This window comes from Stylophora pistillata, chromosome 2 (genome assembly GCF_964205215.1).
Source record: "Stylophora pistillata chromosome 2, jaStyPist1.2, whole genome shotgun sequence".
Taxonomy (NCBI): Eukaryota; Metazoa; Cnidaria; class Anthozoa; order Scleractinia; family Pocilloporidae; genus Stylophora; species Stylophora pistillata.
In genome coordinates this window covers 18,035,634-18,059,806 of record NC_142520.1, presented here as the reverse complement: position 1 = coordinate 18,059,806, position 24,173 = coordinate 18,035,634, and the positions used below count along the sequence as shown (strand labels likewise).

The 24,173-nt window shown below is 38.5% G+C and overlaps 2 pseudogenes; one reads left to right on the top strand and one right to left on the bottom strand.

The window, feature by feature from the left end:
- Positions 1–5,350: 5,350 nt before the first annotated feature.
- Positions 5,351–24,173, bottom strand: part of LOC148737496 (uncharacterized) — a 221,608-nt pseudogene continuing 202,785 nt past the window's right edge.
- LOC148737508 (uncharacterized) lies at positions 8,516–14,950 on the top strand (annotated as a pseudogene).

The window sequence follows — 24,173 nt, the reverse complement described above, 5'->3', positions numbered from 1 at the left end:
CTGGTCACTGTTAGGGGTCAAAGGGTTAATAACTAATGACTCAGCATTTTGCTTGTTGTGTTTTTGTGTATTTCTTTCTACAAGATATAAAGATTAAATATTAAAATATATGCTTGTATTAATAAATACATCTCCTTCAGAACTTTGTTTCAGATTATATTCAGGGTTGTCATTCTTTTGCTATTTGAAATTTCGTGACAAGGTCTAACAAAACATTAGCAAGTTTTGCTGTTACCTAATTAACTGTCAAGCAAGATAGTGTTCAAACTCAATAGCTTTTGTAAATTTGAGTCCTTTGCAAATCCTTCTCGATCATAGCACAGCACGTAAAATGAGGTTGTTACCTTTTGATATTTTACTAAATAAATTGAAGCGGCGTAGTTTGCGTGACAACAATAATTGACTTGCCGCTGCAACTTTAAAGGAAGCGACCATCAAGGAATTTTGTCGAAGTGCCGCTTCTTGTGAAAATTCTCTCCCTTAAATCTCGCTGGAGACTAAATTTTCTCTGCTTGTTGCTTGTGAGTTCCTCTAACACGGGATCAAAGTCTCATCCCGTAGTTGGGGTTATTTTCTGCAAAACGAACCCTCCTTGACCATTGTTTCTCTGCAGAAAACTTCATTTCTACGGAGGTGGAATTCTAAAACCGGTCTCCTCTCTCTGTTTCATCCTCCATGCTTAAGTGCCTTAAAGACAGTTTGTTTGATGTGCTCGCGCTGTCATTATTTGCCGCCATTTTTTCATAGGCCTTTAGTTTTCGTGCCAACTGCCGCTGACGATTTCTGCGGCAGCGTGCATCAAAGTTGCGGAAGGAAAAACCTGGGCAACCGACCATCATTTGCTAGGTTGCTAGGAATTCATCTACAATGACTGATCCGCGGATTCATATTCATGATTTCCATGCCCCTTATCTTGAGCCACCTGTGCCGCATCTGCTTTGAATCGAGTGCGTTCTCTTATTTTAAATTTCTCTTCTAGCAAGGCCTTCTGCTTAGCGATAAAACGGACAGTCTTTCTCGAAGATTGCAATGCCCAGCTCTGCGGTAACGCCTGAACACTTAACTCTGCAATGTCAGAACGGGCAATCTACGGCTATGCACTAGATCCTTCCTGATGTTTTTCAGTGTAAAGCATCTTTGCCTTCTCGAGAAGCGAGTGCCTTTAATTTCCTCTATAAATATGCACTTTCCTTACTGTATACGCCGCTACACCGTGCAGTAGTGCTGAAAAGTACTCGCGCATCCCTCAACTTAAAAAGAAAAAAAGATCGATGAGTTTGTTGTCAATGGGTGCAACTTCTCCTTAAACGATGTCTTCTGTCTTTTCTTGAAGAGGAGGCTGCTTTTTGTCAAACAAAAGGATGTCTTAGAATTCTCCAGAAGAAAAGTAACTTTCGGGAAAGACTAAATCCCTCACTGAACCCATCAGTTTCAACAAAAAAAGAGAGCAGAAAGAGATGGCTATAAAAGATGACTATAAATAACGCGCGTGAAATTTGGTAAAAGTGTAAATATGGCAAGCATATTGATTTGAAGGTTGGTTACCAGTTTCAAGTTGTATCCGTATCGTACAGGACGATTTTGCATTTTGGCTTGTTTTGTTTGGGAAATAACCGCTAACATTTTAAATATCAGGTAACCTGAGCAACATAAACAACGAAAGTTGAACTAAATTAGCTTTCTATCCAGTGTAGAAACGATTTTTCGCCCCAAAACGGCCTGGTGTCTTTTCAACGTGCGCATTGTTGATTTTTCACTTCCAATTGCGTGACAAGGAATAGCATATTTTGACCTCTATGTCAATTTTATTTGGAGTCCTAAAATTTTGTAGTTTTGAGTAGCCCAAAAATTGTATTGGATGTTTGTGAATAAGAAGCCTTGTTCTTCGCTGGATTGACTTCGTATAACCCCATGCCATGCACCAAGGTACGATTTGACCCTCTCAATTTTGCCATCTCTTTGTCCGCCTAAATGAGAGGAATAATGAAAAAAAAAAAAAAATTGCCCAAAAAACTTAGATCGCGACGGACGTTTGTAAATACGTGTTCTTTCCATTGAAAAAATCGTTAGTCACATTTATCGTTTGGTTTATTCTCAAGCGACGTTCGAGTTATTGGTTAACTAGACCTAGTGAAGCTGACATGAGAGCCACCAAATCGATTTTACCGCCGTTCGCGTAAAATCAAAATACAATGGAACTTAAAGTTTTTTGTCTAAAAAGAATTCATCCAGACGTATATTCTGCCAAAGCTAGGGGATTTTCAATTTTTTCATATTGCACACCTCCAGGCGCTATTGAGGGAGCACCGCTCTTAAGTAATTAAGTTTAATTTGATCTACGAACAAATTCGGCCAAAGTCCGGCGCTCACCATGTGAGTTTGTTTAGAATGATGCTATTAAATTTTTATTACTTTCTTTGTATTTATATCCGAAGTTATCACCTCAAATTTCTGAAAAAAAGGAGCTTCTTCCTGTTCAATGTTGCACACTTTTCTCATCCACAAAATATTTCTACTAGATTTTAAAAACAATTTTCAACTAAAAGACTTCGAAAAAGGACAAAATGGAAACAACATGCCAGACCCTATTGCACTCTAATTCTAGCGCATCCCTTGATCCAGTTTAACAGAAATATAAACAACAGTAAATGATAAAATTCAAGTACGGTTATAAGGAACCGATGTCCTTTATAAAGGCCTTAGAGAATCCGTGGGGGTTCGTGAGTTATCTAACACCGTCCTGTATTTTGTCAAAATGTGCACAGAAAAGAGCTGAGGTGTTTACCACTGGTATTTTGTTACTTAATTGAGATAAAGAAACGTGGTTCAGAGACACTAGCATATGGGGTCTGGATTTAGGAAGGACTAGTGCACTGGATTCGTACCTCCAAAGTCTTGAACATCTTTTTCAGATCAACGAAATTTCTAAATTTTGCGTAGACCGTGACGATGTTTACAGTGCTTGCACTGTAAGTTTAATTGACTGGCTCATTTAAAATGAATTGTCACTATAGGTGTCACTAGGCTGTTTTTTGTTTTTTTGCTTTTTGTGTTTTTTTTGTTTGTTTGTTTGTTTTTTTCATTCGTTCGTTCGTGCAAAGAAGAATAAACAGAAGAAGTCTGAAACACAGCCTTGAACACTTAACTACATAGAACATTCTTGACTTGATAGAGACTACTTAAAGGAGAGGGGAAGGGTCTAACAAATTCCCTTACAAATTTTTCTTTGATAATCCATTTTTGCGAACGAATACAATGCATGTTTTAGAGGAAGTTTCTTAGTCTATATTTTAGTGCGGCTTTATTGGGACATAAGCAATGATATACATGAAATATGCAATATAACCCACGCATTCAAATGTCTGTTTTGAAGGTGGGATTTGACTTGTTCCTCTTACACCAATATTAAGAAAGACTCCAAACTTACAGCGAAGACAGCCGGGTATTGCTACTGAAAATGCCTGATGGTAATTTTTTCAACTGGTTGTTCTGCAGCCACCTGCCAAAGTTTAGTATATTTAGCATAAATTACATAGTATTTGAAAACAAAGGTCGGAGAATAAATATGCTTGAATCTATTCCTCATGTACTGATACGAGGGCCTAAAACATACACTTCATCAAACCAATGTTGTCACTGATTTGATATCTCCATTTTAGTCTAACATCTTCAAGGCACTAGAGAGGATAACAAGCTATAACCTGTGACAATATGAATTGAGGTAAATTGGATTTTTTTAGCCCTGAAAACAACTTGATTCTTACAAATGATTTTTCACCCTCTTCCTATTACCTATTGTTGTAATACACAAGGCTTGACATTACACACTGTCATGTATGGTAGTCCTCATAATAATGCAAGCGACACTGAGTAGGGGATAAGGGGTGAGTAAATTGACAGCAATCGGGTTTGGAGCGGCAAATATTGGATTTGTCATATAAAACGTATATTGAAAATAGTTTGTTGAAGATTGCATAAAACCTGTTTTATTGTGCACGCACAGATTCATATGATGCGATCAGGCTTTTTTCGCAAGACAGGGAGGCCGGAATAAAATCTGTATCTCTGTTGACTGCCTGGTAAGCCACAACGACAACTCATTACGGACGACAGTTTACAGGAAACCAACACACACCGACAGATTACTAGACGAGTCATCCTACAACCCCACATCACACAAAGCCACAACTATCAGAACTCTAACACGACGCGCACAACTAGTATACGACTCGACAGACAGCTTATCCGACGAGAACAAATACCTTCACCGTGTTTTTACGAGGAACAACTACAACAACGACTTAATCCGACGAAACACTCACCGCCCCACTACCGCTACCGAAACAAACGACACCGCAACCCCTACGACTACAGCAACCATACCGTACATAAAAGGCATGTCTGAAAACATCTCGCGCATATTACTACTCTTCGATATCCGCGTCGCCCACAAACCTATCACCACACTACGTCAGTTACTAACCAACGTTAAAGACAAAGACGAACCGAGGAACAGACAGGGAACGATTTATAAGATCAATTGTTCCGACTGCCAAGCCTCCTACATCGGTGAGACTGGCAGAAACCTCACAACAAGACTGACTGAACACGGACGAGCGACGAAGAAGGTGATATCAGCAATCACATTGCTGAACACCATCGACTTACCAACCACAACATTGACTGGGACTCTGCGGAATAACTAACCTACAGCACTGACTATTTTCAACGACTGACTCTGGAAAGCTGGTTTACTAACTTAGAACAGACTCCCCTAAACAGATGTCAACAACTACACGCTCCATGCAAGCGACTCATTTACGACATAAAAATCACAAACGACCGAAAAATAACGACCTAACTTAACCGACAGATCGAAACTGACCAATTACGACCGACCTACGTCAATAGCGCTGCGCGTTTGTGACGTCACGAAATCTTGACCCCCTAGAGCGATTAGGAAAAACAAACAGGCTTCTCGAGTAAATGAATATGGGCGATGATGCGCCCATCTCTAGTTTAAACGCCTCTAAAGCTCGTATTTTAAATCAAAACGACGGTGTTCCTGGCTCAAAGTTCGAGCAAGACCAAGAGAACTATACAAACATACAATTGAAGCGTTGGTTAAAGTGTAGAGGCTTGATATTGAGCGGAAAATGAGCAGACCTCATCGCACGTGTTCGTGACTGCCTCAAGTCGGGAAAACATTATGTAGTTGATTCAAGTATAGATGATGGGAAATGGCTTCAGGCGAAGATACTGAAGGAAAGTAAAGTCGATCGTGTGAGACTTAAGGATCTAACAGATCAATGTAAAAAGGGATTTGACAGGCCTACACGACTCACTAGCGCGTGTTTAGAATAGCCTATTCAAAGTTTGGCCCTCGCGAGTATGTCTTTGAGCGATCGCCCTCATTTTTAAGACATGAGTGGCGGATTTTTGTATAGTTCGCTCAGTAATGGTTGTTTCTATTAAATGCCAGTGTCTCATGAGAATTTGCTTTAGGTTTGGCACTGATGGTTGGTATGTGTAATAAAAGGCAAGATTCATTGGTTCGTCTTCGGTTTCTATCGAAGAGCTAGTTTCCTGTTTTTGAAATTCACCTCTGAAAGGGTTGTGTTAATAAGGGCCTCTGGGTAGCCTCTCTTTCGCAAATGCGCTTTGAAATTTGTAATTTCCTCTTCGAATATTGTCTGAGAGGAGTTTGTTCTGAGAAGTCTAAGGGCCTCTCCTTTTATTAAGCCTTTCTCAACTCCTTGTGGGTGACAGGAACATTAGTGTGTATACTGAAATGTCTCAGTTTGTTTAAAATGAGTACGCACATCAAGGATTGCATCCTTTTCGAATCGTTCGCCTTTACAATTATAGATGTAGGTGTCCAGGAATGTTGTTTCCTTGTCGGAAGTTTCAGCCTTAAGTTTCATTGTTGGATGACGATTGTTTGCTTTTTCAATGAAACGTTCTATTGTTGCTTTGTCTGTACTCCATAGCGAGAAGATCATCGTCTATGTAACATTTCCAAACAGGCGGTTTGAAAAGGCTTTTGTCAAGGATTTCAGTGTACAGCACAAATATAAGTATTGTAGTTAACACTATCAACTGAGAAATTCTTTCTAGAACACGCATTTACCCGGCGTTGACAAAGTTCCAAGTCATGCATGCTTCGGCTTTGGGAACGGTATGAAGGCTTTCCGACCGTTTTTAAGCATTTCTTTAGGCGGATTAAGCGAGTCTGGCAATCTTTCTGGATATCTTGAGTCATTTTTACATGTACCCAACAGCAATGCCTAGTTGGAGCCATTTTAGAAAGTTCGAGCATTTTTTGAGCGAAAATAGTCTTGCTTCTGACACGTTTCGCATACAAGTCCTTGTAAAGACTCCGAGTGTTTGTCCTAAACCAGCGGGGGATCCAAAGATGACATATCTATTTTTAGACCTGGCGCGCAGCGCTATTAAGTCTTACAGCCAATGACATCACGGCAAAACCAACCGATCATTTTACACGAACTGGAATAAGAACATTCTACTGACACAACAATCATTCACTTGACTCTGATGATGACTTCCGCACAGGTTGTCGAAACGTCAGTCACTACTACCGACAACAATCCTTCTCAGGACTACACTCACCCGGACGATCAGACTACACCTTCACATGAAAATAGTTTGTTGAAGATTAAATGAAACCTGTTTTATTGTGCATGCGCATGCACAGGTTCATATGATACGATCAGGCTTATTTCGCAAGACAAAGGGAGGGAATAAAATTTTTATCTCTGCTAAGGAATCAACTGAAGCTTTTAAAATCAAAAGAAACCTGACATAGTAGTCTTGCATTCAAGATGTATTAGACAAACTTTGCATATTTTATGATTAGTGATGTCCGCTCCTAAGGGTGGATAAGAAGATTATTCGAACACGGATTTGTCTATATCAGAACAAGCAGAAAGTTTAAATGTTTCAAATATGGCTGCTATCATATTTTCTTCTATCCTGGGTTTTTTTCCGCTATTGGTTTTGAACAATTTTCTTTAAACTTACGCCTGAATCTAAACAAAATATTTCTGGTTAAATATTGAGCACCTTTTTAATACGTTCAATGTTTCTATCGCTCCGCGCAAAATTAAAACTTAAAAGTAAAAGGCTTGGAATACAACAAACTTCTTCTTACACTCTAAGTTAAGAGTCTGAAAAAAGTGTAATCAAGAAGCTTTCCTATTGCCTACTATCGTTTCTTTTTCCCAAGCATTATCGGGGCCATAATGTTGCATTCTTTTTGGAAAACAAGTTACCTTTTTCTGCTCTGCCAAACGCAAAACTCCCCTCCTCCTCCCCTTACGAGTTTCTCGAGCCCAAATGATTGGTGATCTTTTTTTCCGTGTCCTCTGAAAACTCCGATACCAAAAACAACTAATCTTCTCACGCTGTATTTTTTTCGGTCATCACTTTAAATATTTTTTTTAGCAAGTAAGGAAATATTATTCGAAAAATTGTTCGCATTGTAGCCAAAACAAAGTATCCCACGCGGTATCACGGCTCTAATATAATATGAAAGTTGTAATTTTTGATGATATTCTACTAGATATATACACTGTAAGTGTCATTGTCCTTGGTTATATGTACTTAGGCTGACTTTTAGTTGAGAAATGAAAATGTTATTAAACAATATCTCTTATATTACTAATTATATTCTTCTCATGCGAGTCTCAGAGAGGTTTATTTCATTTAAATTGATTCTCTTTTTACCATAGTCACCTCAGTTCTTGTAGAATTTGAAGACTCAAATAGTTCTTACGCATATATTTCGTCATAATATATCTGAAGCGTTATTCATTAGCATAATTTATTTTTTATTGGTAGGGCTATTGCGCTACAGCCGCTTTTCCTTTCAACCCTCCTCCCATGCTCCCTAAAAAATACTTTGAATCCACAGCAGAAAGAAGATTATCATTCATTTCATGTCTTGGCTTGGTAACCCGTAAGGCTTTTTACCGCGAAAAGGACGCTAGGGAGTTCATGGCGGCAGAATCAAGCGGAAGTGGACGAGTTTCCTCCCCCCTAGGATGGAAGAGATAAGTCTCCAGTGGCTACGCAACTTTCCATAGCCCGCCTCCTTCCTCCCACCCTAAAACTCGAAGGGTAACTAGGCTAAGACCCTGTGGCCTGGGTTGATATACATGTATCATAACGATTGTCTGATTGAAGACTGCAAAGTGTGGCCTTATCTATCCATATTCTATTTTAAACAATAGTAATCTTTTTTTTTTGACTTTGGTGAATATGTATGATAATTTCAGTGTAGTAACTGTTACAACTATCTCTTCAACACTTTCGTTTTCCCGGTGCATTGTCCTTTTACATTGCCTGTAGGATTAAAATTAGGAGGAATAGTCTTTACTTTTGACTTACAGATATCTTGGGTCGGTACTGTTCATGAATATCTACAGCTAAGAATGTTCGGCAACATTCTTAGCTGTCGCTGCTCGAAGGATATTTATTCTGAATTTTGTGCGTTATGGCTGACGGAAATTACCCATCTATGTGCAAGAAAAACGTCCAACAGATCGAGGTCCAGTTCTCTTTCAACAGAGAGCTTCCTCAAGAGAGCAGACTTCTTGGCATCAAAGACCGCGTCAAAATGGTAAAAGGTGCGCTAAATCTAACAAAAGCGACCTCAAGTACACAGAATGCGGATCTGATGGAGGCTCCTCTGTTACCTTTTGAGGAGAAAATGGAAAGGAAAGGACTGACATCGAGCCAACTGAGCTTATTATCAACTGGAAGCACAGCTAGTCCGGACCCCTCTCTTGTTTTTACACCATCTTACACACGGTTTTCTTTTCCTTGAGCGTCTTCCACTCCATCTTCGTGTGTTTCTTTACCTTTCTCTGATGCTGTTTCTCCATTTTCCCCTCCACATGCAGAACATACACCACAAAGAATGCAGATCACTACGCCTTCAGCAGAGAACGACCCCATATATCTCTGCAGCGAGGGAGCTCTGCGAACTCTGTAATTTTTTTTTGTAACACCCTCTCCACAGCATGCTGTTACTATGGAAAACTCAATGATTGCGATTTATTAATCTTCAATCGGCAAAGTCACGTTGTGTCCGTAACAGTTTCATGTGTATGTGGAGATTCATTCAAGTGGCTCTCCTCCTCTATCATGGCAGGATGTCCTCCAAAGTACTATGTAAATTTGAGGTAAGTACCTTTTCGTTTTCTGCTGGAAATTTTCTGAAACTCGCTCTCTCTGGTCACTTTTCTGCCTCTGTTTTTCATAGATTGACAATGCACTTTCTCTAATGCTCCTATGTTGTATTTCTTCTTGCAAGCAAATGGCAGACAACAACAGTTTACAGCAAGCCAAATGATGATCTCTCCACCAAAATACTTCAAATGGACTGAGCAGTTTTTTTATTTGGTTTCTCTCTGACCTGAATTCTAAAATACCTCTTTTTTTAAATTACTTCAACAGTCTTGAAAATGCATTGTTATGCAACCATTGTGAGTAGGGTTCGCAATGAGTCCATGTCTGCTGCCCAGGAAGAAGTGAACAGCAGCCCTGGTTATCTTGTAAATGGAGAGGTACAGGTTGATTTCAATTTTACTTTGTCCTTAGCCACATACTTATACACCAGTCTTAGAGTGTGCGAGGTGCATGCTTGAGTTTTGTTCAATTATTCCTTTTAGCAAGCCAGGATCTCTGCAAGCAGTCAATTTGATGCATGGGATCTAGTAGACTTCTGCAAAGTTCTGCTGACTAGCACATCTAAGCATACAATATCTGATATCAAATTGTAACCCCTGAGAGATTTGTGAGTACAGAAATGTGTTCAATGTTATGTTTTGATATCTAACATTTCTTCCTGTAGTGTGTTATTACAGATGCAAGGCAGGATTCGAGTAGATAGCAGGACACACGACGGTGTCAGCCCTTTCTTTCTCGTAAGATGCTTTTGGACTCTTTGTATGATATGTTGAACCTTGATACACTCAATGCTATTCCTAAAAATATTTTTATTTTTACTGCTTCTGTTTAGAACCAAAAAAGTTTTAGGAGTTGTAAACTGGAGTAGGGCTAGTGAAACTTCAGCAGTGAGCCGTGAAGTCCCGATGACAAAAGAGCTGCTGACTTTTCTAACTGAGACCCAAGGTATGATACATTTGCAGCCTCAATAATATCCTACCATTAATGTAATATGAGTATGGAGGACAGAAAAATCTTTTATAGTATGACTAAAGTAATTCTCTCTTTTATGTTGTTTATTTATTTCTCATGTGTACTTCTGCATGAAGAACAGTCCACTCAGTGAGCAAGAATTTCATGCTAATTTGATTTTTGTTATTATGAACACATTGTGTTATGTAATTCCAACAAGACATAGCATAATTCATGAACTCAAAGATTACACAATTTTCTGTAAAAATGGAAAACCAGAAGCATTGTACTTACCATTATTAAGACTGATCTATTAATTTGTTTTTCTATAATTTTCTTTATTTATGACTCAGGGAAATCATGTCAATTGCCATGCGGAGTCATGGTGCAAGCACAATAGCTACCTAATGAGCAAAAGGTTTTAACTAAACCTGAAGCTGTAGCTCCCTATAGGAAAGCCATTATGGGAACCTCAATATATAGACATGCCAATGATTACGTGTGGGTAATTAATTGGCACATGCTACTGTATGTTTTTGTTTCTTTGCATGAAAAAGTTTGCCTTTTCCAAATTAGGGATGTTGCAGTAAAGGCCTTAAAAAGGTTACAAAAAAATTCATGTTCTAGCTAGTTACAGAAAAAGCCACTCAAAATCTGTTAACTTCTGCAGTGTAGGGAAAGATACTGGATCTAATCTCTCCATTCAGTGATGCTAATTTATGCTATTAAGCGGATCCATTATGGGGATGACACCGTCAACATACACATGGAAGTATCCATTCTTGATTGGTTAAAAGACTTATGCTGTTGTTAACTGTGCACAATTGCTTTGCCACTTTTTGAATGCTATGCTTACTCTTTCTTATTGACTTATTTCTCTTGCAGAATGAAAATGTGAATAGAGAAATATTTTCTCTGCAGATGTACCAACATGCCATGAATCCAAATCATCCGGCAAAGATCAGGGTGCTTACTGCAAAAACATTCAAATTCAGGGAAACCATCTGCTCTACATTTTTTTAATCTAAATAACTGATGTCCATTCTGCTTACCAGCGATTCTGACTTCTTGAGATAACTTTAAATGGGAGCTCAAATGTCTTGTAAAAGATGTGAGGTAACCAGGGAAGAATAATTACACCAACTGCTGGTACTAAGTAGTGAAGCATTCATGAGTATTACAGTGTAGGTATTATTTAAGGGACTTTCCATGCAGTTTTATTGATGTTTCCACCTCTTAAATTTGTTATGACTGTATATGTTTCATGAACTTATTCAATTGATATTTATAATTGTTCTCCTTGACATGGGCATTTGTATGAGAATTTGCTTATTCCCTTTTATGCCCCATGTAAGGAATGCCTGGAGGGTTAGGAAACCTTGACCTCACATCTTTTATAACACAATTGGGCATCTTTTCCCGCGCTGCATTAACTTGGTCCCTAAGTTCCACTTTTCTGGCCTGGTAAACAGGCTCTTTCCAGAGCCCACATTTCTTTAGAGATATCCAGTAAGTCTTATAATCTTCAAGATGTCGCACGTGACTTTCTGTGTGCGCTTCTCTATACTAAAGAGCTTTTTTAAGTCCTTTATTTTACATTGGATAAACCTTCCCAACCTTATTTTTTTTATATTGAGTGGCTATTGCCTTTCACTTCCATGGCAGAAGAAAGAAAAATCAGGCTTTGCGACTGACTGCTCCACGAAAGGACTCATCTACGATAGGTACGCTATTGGATGGGATTCTGAGAGAGCCATTAATGATTATCAATATTCAGAAGATGTACTGAAACAGTCTGTGCCACTTCAATATATAAATCTTGTCTGTAAAAAACAAAGTTGACTTTTTAATACTGAAAAAGAAGTCTAGCTGGTACATAACATTAAATGTCTTGGAGTTGACTTAAGGTTACCCAAGCTCAGTTTCTCAGATGATAATGTTGACAAGTTTCTTAAAAGTTTAGACATTGGTCATGTCACACAGATCCCAGGGGCATCAGATGTTTCTCGCACAGTCACTGGCCTGGTGTTTATGATTATTGATTTGCACATGAGAGTTCCCCATCTTTCTTGTAAACTTGTCTGGTTCAATGAAAATGAAAACTATTTAATTTTTCAGTTCTCAGATGATGGAGCTCCTGAAACAAATGAGCTGACAATGTCAATTGGAAGTATGGTATGCTGGAACTTTGGTGATCAGGTGTAAGTGTAAAAGACAAAGATCAAATAATGCATGACCTCTGGAAGCAGCTCACTGAAGAGATGAAAATGTTTGAAGGTAATGTTTTAACTGTTTGTGATAAAGGGTGCACTGTTGAATTTCAGCCAGGAGCAGGCATGTCCTGGCAGAGCTGGGCTGCTAATGAACTCGACCAGGCAGCTACATATTTTTCTCCAAATGCCAATGTTCATAAAGGAAGCATGAACACTATGGGGGTAGTTTTGGAGTGGGTAAAGATGACACCTGAAAACCTTGCACTAAGGAAATGAGAACCTCTAATACTGATAAGGTAAACAATTTTCTTGCCTGTCTTCCCCCAAACCTTTCAGAAAAAAAATAGAAATTCCAGAAGTTACAGTTCACGGCTGAAAATGGCATCCAACAGTTTGGTCTTCCTAGGATTGGGCATTTTCCAGACAGGTTAAGGCCAGAACCCATGCATTGTAAGATCAATGCCTGGCAACATTATATTGATCTCCTGTACTTAGAGGCAGTGGGAAGAGGAAAGTCTCATCCTTTTGTTTCTGTTCTGGGAGCACCTATAGGGAGTAGAGACTCTTTTAAGGGTTTCTGGTACAGACAGTGTTGGGGAGCGTGCTAGGAAGCAGGGGATGTTACAGAAATCAGAGGTGGACCTAAAGCAATACCTGCAGAGGAGAAGTTTTCCTCATGTAAGGCATACATCAGGTAGGGAGGGGGGGGGGTGTGAACTAGGATACTGGACTTCAAGAGTAAAAGAACATTTTAGTGATGCAGCTAGAACAGGTATAACAAGTTACCAGTTAGGCTTATTGGCAATCAAGCCATTGCATTGGCTTGATATTACCATTATCATAGGTGAGTATCTGAAGAATGCAGGGGGACTTTTTAATAGATTAGAGACCAATTCTGCCCAGGTTGCAGAGATGGAAGAAATGTGTAGTATGTATTTTAACTTGGTGTCTTTACTTTTTTCATCCAGTTGAACAGAAGTTGCATAAGCACACAGGAGATGCTTTCAGCGGTGATGTAATGCGAAAGTTGCATAAGCACGTGTAGGCTAGATCACGAGGTTGTAACAGGAGACGCGTGGGAGATGATAAATTAGTTTTTGTGTGTGAGAGCAGAAATTAAGAGAGACATTTTGAAAACTAGGAGGAGAATAAAACAGGATTTGTTAAGGACAATTTTTGAGTACGTGAGTTAGAGTGTACCCCATGAGTTTGGTACATTTGTTGTGTTAATGTCACAACATGGACAGTTGGATATGTCATTCCCTATCATGCAAATTTGGTGTTTACAAGGTATAGGGTGGGTTATGGCATTGTCTCTTTGCAGGCTAAAGAGGCCAAACATTCTGGAGTGAGGGAAGATTTGACCTTAACTAACCAGTCAAATGTAAGCACCACCACTGGTAAATGGTGGCAAGTAATGCGAAGTAATTATGTTCGGTCATTTTACCTCCCAGAACATCAACCAATGCCCTCTTCTTATACCTCACACTACCAATGATGTTCTCCACCACACTGTTACCAACCAAATGTTTGCAATTGTGGTGGAAATAAAGAAAATGATTTGCTCAGTTGTCAAGTTTGTTTGTCTAGTATTGACCTGGTGACTTGTGCAAGCAGCAGAGGCGCGACAGAATCAGTGTTGTGTGCACTAAAACCCATTGTCTGCAAACACTGCAATACTCACTTTGCTGATAACTTATCACTGTGGTCTCATCTAAAGTTCTGCAATGCCACTGAGGTAAGAAGTGTAGCTATCAATCCAACTTTGATGACAGTACCTGGTTTAAAGGAAGCTTTACATGGTAGAGGATTAAGCACTGCAGGTAATAAGGAAATTCTAGTTAAGCGCCTTGAAGGTGCATTGGCTTGGGAAGGGTAGTTGAATTATTTTTTAATCAACAGTTTAAATCTCCCAAAATATTTGATGTGAAGTGTATTTTTCTTGGTCAAGTTGGTGCACGATAAGGCACACTTACGATGAGAATGATAACTAAGCTCTCAACAAATTCTGTATACCAGTAATGTGAGTAATATGCCTACTAAATAAGAAAAATATTTTAAGATTGGTGCAGAATTGTTTAAATTAGCTATGTTTGCTAGACAGGTTAAACCTGTCGGAATACAAAAGTACTGTTGTCACTGATATCACTTGGTATGCACTGATATATTACATAGAAAACTTTATAAACCCATTTTTTTTTAACTGACTTTCATTTTAGAGGCAGGGTTTCTGCTCTAATATATTTACAGAATTTTGTACATAAAGGTTTGACCACTAAACCCTTTACATGCTAACAACAGTATCAATATTCTCCATACCTTTTCCAAGGTGCTGACAAGAAGAATTTGTTTAACAATCAAGAGCTTCTTTAGTTAGTAATTATTCCCTTCTTTCTTGTGACTTTATGTTTAATTTGGGTTAATATTTTAAGAAGAAATTAGCTGCTGGTCACTGTTAGGGGTCAAAGGGTTAATAACTAATGACTCGGCAGTTTGCTTGTTATGTTGACACAATGCATTTATTTTAGTAATGGATTTCTCTTAAATAAAAGCTACAAAAGGTTGCAGCTTGATAGTTTTGTAACGTTGCTAGGAAACGAGGCTAGTCTCGCCCCAGGACAAAAGGAAGGGAGCGGGAAAATCGGGTCGGCCATCTTGTTGTGATGATGTAGTATCGCCATCGCTAATTGTATTAAAGGAGGTTTATTAAACGTTACAGTTTTAAGACCAGGATGAAGTCTTCATAGATAAATGAAATTTGTATTTAAAAGGAGTATAATTCTTTATACTGATAGGATAATTGCATAGATGAATCAGACATACTGTTAGTCAAATAATTAACAAGCTTTTAGCTGTTATGTTTAGGTAAAACTATACTTCTATTTATTTACTCCAGTGTATTTCTTTCTACACGATATAAAGATTAAATTTTAAAATATATACTTGTACCAATAAACATATTTCCTTCAGAACTTTGTTTCAAATTACATTCAGGGTTGTAATTCTTTTGCTATATGAAAGTTTCGTGACAAGGACTTACCAAACATTAGCAAGTCTTGCTGTTACCTAAGTAACTGTCAAGCTAGATCGTATTCAAATTCAATAGCTTTTGTAAATTTGAGTCTTTTCCAAATCCTTCTCGATCATAGCGCAGCACGTAAAATGAGGTTGTTACCCTTTCATGTTTCACTGAATAAATTATTTGAAGCGACGTAGTTTGCGTGACAACAATAATTGACTCGCCGCTGTAGCTTTGAAGCACGCGACTATCCTAAGGAAATTTCTCGAAGTGCCGCTTCTTGAGAAAATTCGTCCCTTAAATCTCGCCGGAGACCAAATTTGTCTGCTGTGTCGAGCCATTGGAAACTTAGCGTGAGTTTCTCACCATTCTAGGTCTCTCATCCCATAGTTGGGCTTATTTTCTGCAAAACGAACTCTCCTTACGCATTTTTTCTCCGCAGAAATCTTCATCTTGGTATTCCAAAACCGGTCTCCTCTCTCTGTTTTGTCCTCCAACCCTAAATGCCTTAATCATAGTTTGTCTGATATGTTCGCGCTGTCATTATTTGCCGCCACCTTTGAAGAGGCCCTTACTTTTCGTGCCAACTGCCGCTGACGATCTCTGCGCCAGCGCGCATCAGAGCTGCGAGAGGAATACTCTAGGCAACTGACCATCATTTGCTTGGGTGCTAGGAATTCATCTACAATGACTGATCTGCGCTTCAATATTTATGATTTCCATGCCCCATATCCTGAACCACCTCTGCCGGATCTGCTATTATTCCACTGTTTTCTCCTATTTTAAATTTGTCTTCTAGGAAGGCCTACTGCTTAGCACTAAAATGGGAAGCCTTTCTCGAAGATCGCAATGCCCAGCTCTGCGGTAACGCCTGAATTCTTTACTCTGCAATTTCAGAAGTGGCAATATAGGTCTGTGCACTAGATCCTTCTTAATGTTTTTCAAAGGCATCTTTGCCTTGTCGAGAAGCGAGTGCCTTTCCTCTGTAAATATGCACTTGCCGTACTGTAAACGCCGCAACACTTTGCAGTGGTGCTAAAAAGTACTCACGCATCCTTCAACTTAAAAAGAAAAAAAGATCGGCGTGTTTGTTGGCAATGGATGCAACTTCTCTTCTTAAACCATGTCTTCTGTCTTTTCTTGAAGAGGAGACTGCTTTTTGTCAAACAAAAGGATGTCTTAGAATTCTCCAAAAGAAAAATAATTGTCGGGAAAGACTGAATCCCTCTCTGAACCCATCAGTTTGAACAAAAAAAAAAAGAGAGGATAAAAATATGGCCATAAAAAAGGACTATAAATAACGCGCGTGAGAAATTAACATTTGGTAAAGGTGAGCAAGAATTATAAGGAAAGAATGCCAGTGTTTGTGATAACTGACGTTTGCTTTGCAATTGTGGCCCAGGACATGAGGGTCCGCATGTCGTGTAATCCGAGAGAAGCAGAAGGCAGTTCACGACAACATTTCGTGAAGCGAATGCGCAATCTATGTTTGGCGCTAATGCATGGTATGTACAAACTCATTAACAATACTAAAATTAGATTGTAAATATGGCAAACATATTAATTTTACGGTTCGTTACCAGTTTCAAATTGTATCCGTATCGTACAGGACGCTTTTGCACTTCTGCACTTTGGCTTGTTTTGTTTGTAAAATAACCGCTAACATTTTGAATATCAGGTAACCTGACCAACAGAAACGATGAAAGTTGAACTAAATTAGCTTTCTATCGAGTGTAAAAACTATTTTCGCCCCCAAACTGCCTGGTGTCTTTTCAACGCGCGAATTGTTGATTTTTCACCTCCAATTGCGTGACAAATGATGGCGTATTTTGACCGCCGTATCAATTTTATTTGGGGTCCTAAAATTTCGTAGTCTTGAGTAGCCCAAAAATTCTATTGGATTTTTGTGAATAAGAAGCGTTGTCCCTCGCTGGATTAACTTGGCATAACCCCATGCCATGTACCAAGGTGCGATTTGATCAACTCAAGTTAGCCATTTCTTTGTCCGCCTAAATGAGTGGAATAGTGAAAAAAAAAAACAAAAACTGCCCAAAAACTTACCTAATTAACTGTCATGCTAGATCGTATTCAAATTCAATAGCTTTTGTAAATTTGAGTCCTTTGCAAATCCTCGATCATAGCGCTACATGTAAAATGAGGTTGTTACCCTTTGATGTTTTACTGAATAAATAAATTGAAGCGGCGTAGTTTGCGTGACAACAATAATTGACTCGACGCTGTAACTTTGAAGCACGCGACCATCCTCAGGAAATTTCTCCAAGTGCCGCTCCTTGAGAAACTTCTCTCCCTTAAATCTCGCCGGAGACCAAATTTCTCTGCTGTGTCGAGCCTTTGGAAACTGAGCGTGATTTTCTCACCATTCTTGTTCTCTCATCCCATAGTTGGGTTTATTTTCTGCAAAACGAACCCTCCTTACGCCTTGATTCTTCGCAGAAAACTTCACCTTGGTTTTCCAAAACCGGTCTTCTCTCTCTGGTTCATCCTCCATGCCGAAATGCCTTAAACATTGTTTAATGTGTTCGCGCTGTCATTATTTGCCGCCACTTTTGAAGAGGTCTTTAATTTTCGTGTCAACTGCCGCTGGCAATTTCTGCGCCAGCGCGCATCAGAGTCGCGTGAGGAAAACCCTGGGCAACTGACCATCATTTGCTTGGGTGCTAGGAATTCATCTACAATGACTGATCTGCGGCTTCATATTCATGATTTCCATGCCTCATATCCTGAGCAACCTCTGCTCGATCTGCTATGATTCCAGTGTGATCTATTTTAAATTTGTCTTCTAGGAAGGCCTTCTGCTTAGCACTGAAATGGGAAGCCTTTCTCGAAGACCGTAATGCCCAGCTCTACGGTAACGCCTAAATTCTTTACTCCGCAATCTCAGAAGTGGCAATATAAGTCTGTGCACTAGGTCCTTCCTGATGTTTTTCAAAGGCATCTTTGCCTTGTTGAGAAGCGAGTGCCTTTCCTATTTAAATATGCACTTGCCGTACTGTATAGGACGCAACACTTTGCAGTGGTGCTGAAAAGTACTCAAGCATCCTTAAACTTAAAAAGAAAAAAAGATCGGCGTGTTTGTTGGCAATGGATGCAACTTCCCTTCTTAAACGATGTCTTCTGTCTTTCTTGAAGAAGAGACTGCTTTTTGTCAAACAAGAGGATGTCTTAGAATTCTCCATAATAAAAGTCACTGTCGGGAAAGACTGAATCCCTCTCTGAGCCCATCAGTTTGAACAAAAGAAAGAGAGAGGATAAAAAGATGGCCATAAAAAAGGACTATAAATAACGCGCATGAAAAATTAACATTTGGTAAAAGTGAGCAAGAATTATGAGGAAAGAATGCAAGTGTTTGGGGTAACTGACGTGTGCTTTGCAATTGTGGCCCAGGACATGAGGGTCCGCATGTCGTGTAATCCGAGAGAAGCAGAAGGCAATTCACGACAGCATTTCGTGAAGCGAATGCGCAATCTATGTTTGGCGCTAATGTATGTTATGTACAAATTCATTAACAATACTCATATTAAAGTGTAAATATGGCAAATATATTGATTTTATGGTTTGTTACCAGTTTCAAATTGTATCCGTATCGTACAGGACGCTTTTGCATTTTGGCTTGTTTTGTTTGTAAACTAACCGCTAACATTTTGAATATCAGGTAACCTGAGCAACAGAAACGACGAAAGTTGAACTAAATTAGCTTTCTATCCAGTGTAGAAACGATTTTTCGCCCCAAAACGGCCTGGTGTCTTTTCAACGTGCGCATTTTTGATTTTTCACTTCCAATTGCGTGACAAGGAATAGCGTATTTTGACCTCTGTGTCAGTTTTATTTGGGGTCCTAAAATTTTGTAGTCCTGAGTAGCCCAAAAATTGTATTGGATTTTTGTGAATAAGAAGCCTTGTCCTTCGCTGGATTAACTTGGTATAACCCCATGCCATGTACCAAGGTGCGATTTGACCCTCTCAATTTTGCCATTTCTTTGTCCACCTAAATGAGTGGAATAATGAAGAAAAACAAAAATTGCCCAAAAACTTAGTTCGCGACGGACGTTTGTAAATACGTGTTCTTTCCATTGAGAAAATCGTTGGTCACATTTATCGTTTCGTTTATTCTCCACCGACGTTCAAGTTGTTGGTTAACTAGACCTAGTGAAGCTGACACGAGTGCCACCAAATCGATTTTACCGCCGTTCGCGTAAAATCAAAATGCAATGGAACTTAAAGTTTTTTGTCTAAAAAGAATTCATCCAGACGTATATTCTGCCAAAGCTAGGGGATTTTCAATTTTTTCATATTGCACACCTCCAGGCGCTATTTACGGAGCGCCGCTCTTAAGTAATTAAGTTTAATTTGATCTACGAACAAATTCGGCCAAAGTCCGGCGCTCACCATGTAAAAGTTTGTTTAGAATGATGCTATTAAATTTTTATTACTTTCTTTGTATTTATATCCGAAGTTATCACCTCAAATTTCTGAAAAAAAGGAGCTTCTCCCTGTTCAATGTTGTACACTTTTCTCATCCACAAAATATTTCTATTAGATTTTAAAAACAATTTTCAACTAAAAGACTTCGAAAAAGGACAAAATGGAAATAACACACCAGACCCTATTGCACTCTAACTCTAGCGCATTCCTTAATCCAGTTTAACAGAAATATAAACAACAGTAAATGATAAAATTCAAGTACGGTTATAAGGAACCGGATGTCCTCTATAAAGGTCTTAGAGAATCCGTGGGGGTTCGTGAGTTATCTAACACCGTCCTGTATTTTTTGATAATGTGCATAGAAAAGAGCTGAGGTGTTCACCACTGGTATTTTGTTACTTAATTGAGATAAAGAAACGTGGTTCAGAGACACTAGCATATGGGGTCTGGATTTAGGAAGGACTAGTGCACTGGATTCGTACCTCCAAAGTCTTGAACATTTTTTTCAGATCAACAAAATTTCTAAATTTCGCGTAGACCGTAACAATGTTTACCGTGATTGCACTGTAAATTCAATTGACTGGCTCATTTAAAATGAATTGTCACTATAGGTGTCACCAGGTTGTTTTTTGTTTTTTTGCTTTTTGTGTTTTTTTTATTTGGTTGTTTGTTTGTTTGTTTTTTTTCATTCGTTCGTTCGTGTAAAGAAGAATAAACAGTAGAAGTCTGAAACACAGCCTTGAACACTGAACTACATAGAACATTCTTGACTTGATAAAGAGACTACTTAAAGAAGAGGAGAAGGGTCTAACAAATTTCCTTACAAATTATTCTTTGATAATCCATTTTTGCGAACGAATACAATGCATGTTTTAGAGAAAGTTTCTTAGTCTATGTTTTAGTGCGGCTTTATTGGGACATAAGCAATGATATACATGAAATATCCAATATAACCCACGCATTCAAATGTCTGTTTTGAAGGTGGGATTTGACTTGTTCCTCTTACACCAATATTAAGAAAGACTCCAAACAATTTTCTTTGAATTCACGCCTGAATCTAAACAAAATATTTCTGGTTCAATATCAAACACCTTTTTAATAGGTTGAATGTTTCTATCGCCCCGCGCAAAATTAAAACTTAAAAGTAAAAGGCTTGGAATACAACAAAATGACTTATAATAAAAGGAAACAAGGTAACCAAGTTCTTCTTACACTGTAAGTTAAGAGTCTGAAAAAAGTGTAATCAAGAAGCTTTCTTATTGCCTACTATCGTTTCTTTTGCCCAAGCATTATCGGGGCCACTATGTTGCATTATTTTTGGAAAACAAGTCACCTTTTTCTGCTCTGCCAACCGCAAAACTCCCCTCCTCCACCCCATACGAGTTTCTCGAGCCAAATGATTGGTTATCTTTTTTTCCGTGTCCTCTGAAAACTCCGATACCAAAAACAACTAATCTTCTCACGCTGTATTTTTTTCGGTCATCACTTTAAATATTTTTTTTAGCAAGTAAGGAAATATTATTCGAAAAATTGTTCGCATTGTAACCAAAACAAAATATTCCACGCGGTATCATGGCTCTAATATAATATGAAAGTTGTAACATTTGATGATATTCTACTAGATATATACGCTGTAAGTGTCATTGTTCCTGATTATATGTACTTAGGCTGACTTTAAGTTGAGAAATGAAAATATTATTAAACAATATCTCTTATATTACTAATTATATTCTTCTCATGCGAGTCTCAGATAGGTTTATTTGATTTAAATTGATTCTCTTTTTACCATAGTCACCTTTGTTCTTGTAGAATTTAAAGTCTCAAATAGTTCTTACGTATATATTTCGTCACAATATATCTGAAGCGTTATTCGTTAGCGTAATTCATTTTTTATTGGTAGGGATATTGGGCTACAGCCTCTTTTCCTTTCAACCTTCCGCCCATGCTCCCTAAAAAATACTTTGAATCCACAGCAGAAAGAAGATTATCATTCATTTCATTTCTTAGCCTGGTAACCCGTAAAGCTAATTACCGCGTAAAGGACGCTAGTGAGTTTACGCCGGCAGAATCAAGCGGAAGTGGACGAGTTTCCTCCCCCCTAGGATGAAAGAAATAAGCCTCCAGTGGCTACGCAACTTTCCATAACCCGCCTCCTTCCTCCCAACCTAAAACTCGAAGGGTAACTAGGCTAAGACTCTGTGGACTGGGTTGATATACATGTATCATAAGGATGGTCTGATTGAAGACTGCAAAGTGTGACCTTATCTATCAATATTCTATTTTAAACAATAGTAATCTCTTTTTTTAACTTTGGTGAATATGTCTGATCATTTCAGTGTAGTAACTGTTACAACTATCTCTTCAACACTTTCGTTTTCCCTGTGTATTGTCCTTTTACATTGCCTGTAGGATTAAAATTAGGAGGAATAGGCTTCATTTTTGACTCACAGGTCCTGTAGGTTAGCATTGTTCATGAATATCTCTTTTGGTAAGTCCTCCAACTGGTTGATCTCCAGGTCCCTGTCAACAAATTATGGCAGTTAGTTTGTGTAACGAGCGTTCAGCTGCATTGCTGATATAAATGCATTATCGTTATCATCAATACCTTCAAATGGTGAGAAATGTTTTGGGTAAGAAGCAAAGCTACTGATACTGCAAGAGATTCATATTTTGAGCCAAACATGTCCACTGCATTATTACATTTCGTTGATCGCGCGGAGCCGATATATCAGACATCCATCCATGTAACATGTATTAGCCATTGGCCAATCCTATTTCTGAGAATCCACAGGGTGTTCGTGCTTTCTTTGGTGGCATTTCCTTTACCATTAAGAAATGAACTGAGAAGACAGTCGTTTTGTCAAGGAGCATTTGAAACAGTGTATCAATTTTTCGTAATAAGGTGCTGCGCAGTAATGCAAAATTAAAAGCCTAACCATGTGGAAAGGAAGCTTTTTCTTTGCGATCATGAAATGTAAGGAGAGATAAATTTTTCGCAGTTTTTGTAATTTTGTCAATTAATTTACAAATGCCATTATGGGCCAGCCAAAGACCAGCGCGTGGTAACGATGACTGAAGCTAGATTAGGTAGAACCTGTGAATACATTACAGTGTCGGTGTGTTGATAATATATTTTTGTTTTGACATTTCGTTTGCGCCAATTTGTTATCCCTTAATTTAGAACTTTTAGAAGTTTTCGGGGTTTTCATTTAAGCTGAATGATCTGGTTACTTTACTTATCGCTGTTTGCTCTCTTGATAGTTTGGTTGGATTGACGTCGCCGTGTTTAGTTAGTGCTTTTTAGATAGAAAATTATAGCTAGAGTTTTAGTCCAGGATAAGACACCGTGTAATCATGATCCTTTTTGGAATAAAAGACAAGTCTAGATCGTAATTCTCGATAAAGTAATCACGATCCGCGAGCAACAGTAAGCAACAACTTGTAATGGACTCAGGACCTACGGATTTGCATGCATATATATCGCATTTATTTAATCTATTCTAGGATATGCAGTTCGTTTTTTGGTTAAGAGTAAGTGTGTAACGGAGGCGAGTAAACGCTTTTCAATTTAACCGCAGTGTACTACACTTTATTCGCACAATACTTTGGTAATTTCTTCAAGTATAGATTCCAGTTCTCCGCTTTGATATAAGAACGCTCCAAAGAATAGGATAAAAAAGAAGGAGAGAAAGACTCTTTGTTGGACGGTCTATCGCATATGCGTGTATCAAGCCAGGAATCGAGATTCAATTCTAGCCTAAAAAAGAAACATTTGCAGCAAGAATGATTTTTCTGTTAACTTTTGTATGATATCTCCTTGATATATCAGTCCGGAAAGTACTGAAACTACAGTGAATTTTATTTCAGGCCTACATGTATCTAGAATATAGATTTTCCTTTGGTCGGAGGGCACATTTATGTAAGAGTATTTCCTTGTACTTCCTAACGAGAATTTATTACACATTCTAATAATGATTAATTATTCGTAATTTGACCAAGTAGCTATAGAGGTCATGTGGAAGAGTGTTCACCCCAAGTTTGCAGATTTAAGATAGTGCATACGGTTACGATAATTTCTACCCTTGTAATATGAACCCAGCTGCTGGCGATACATCTGGAGTTGAGCACTTTCGAATAATCCCGCGGAGAAGCTCTTACGGTTCAGAAGTTATCGCCGATCTTGTAGATCGAATCTTTGACAAGTTAAAAAGCAATATTGATACTAAACTTGGAGCCTTTAAGAGCAGTATTCATTTCCAAAGTATCCGATTTCCGGATAAGGATATCGTATCCTTTCCGGATACCTGTTGACCTCGCCTTATTTTTCCCTAAGGA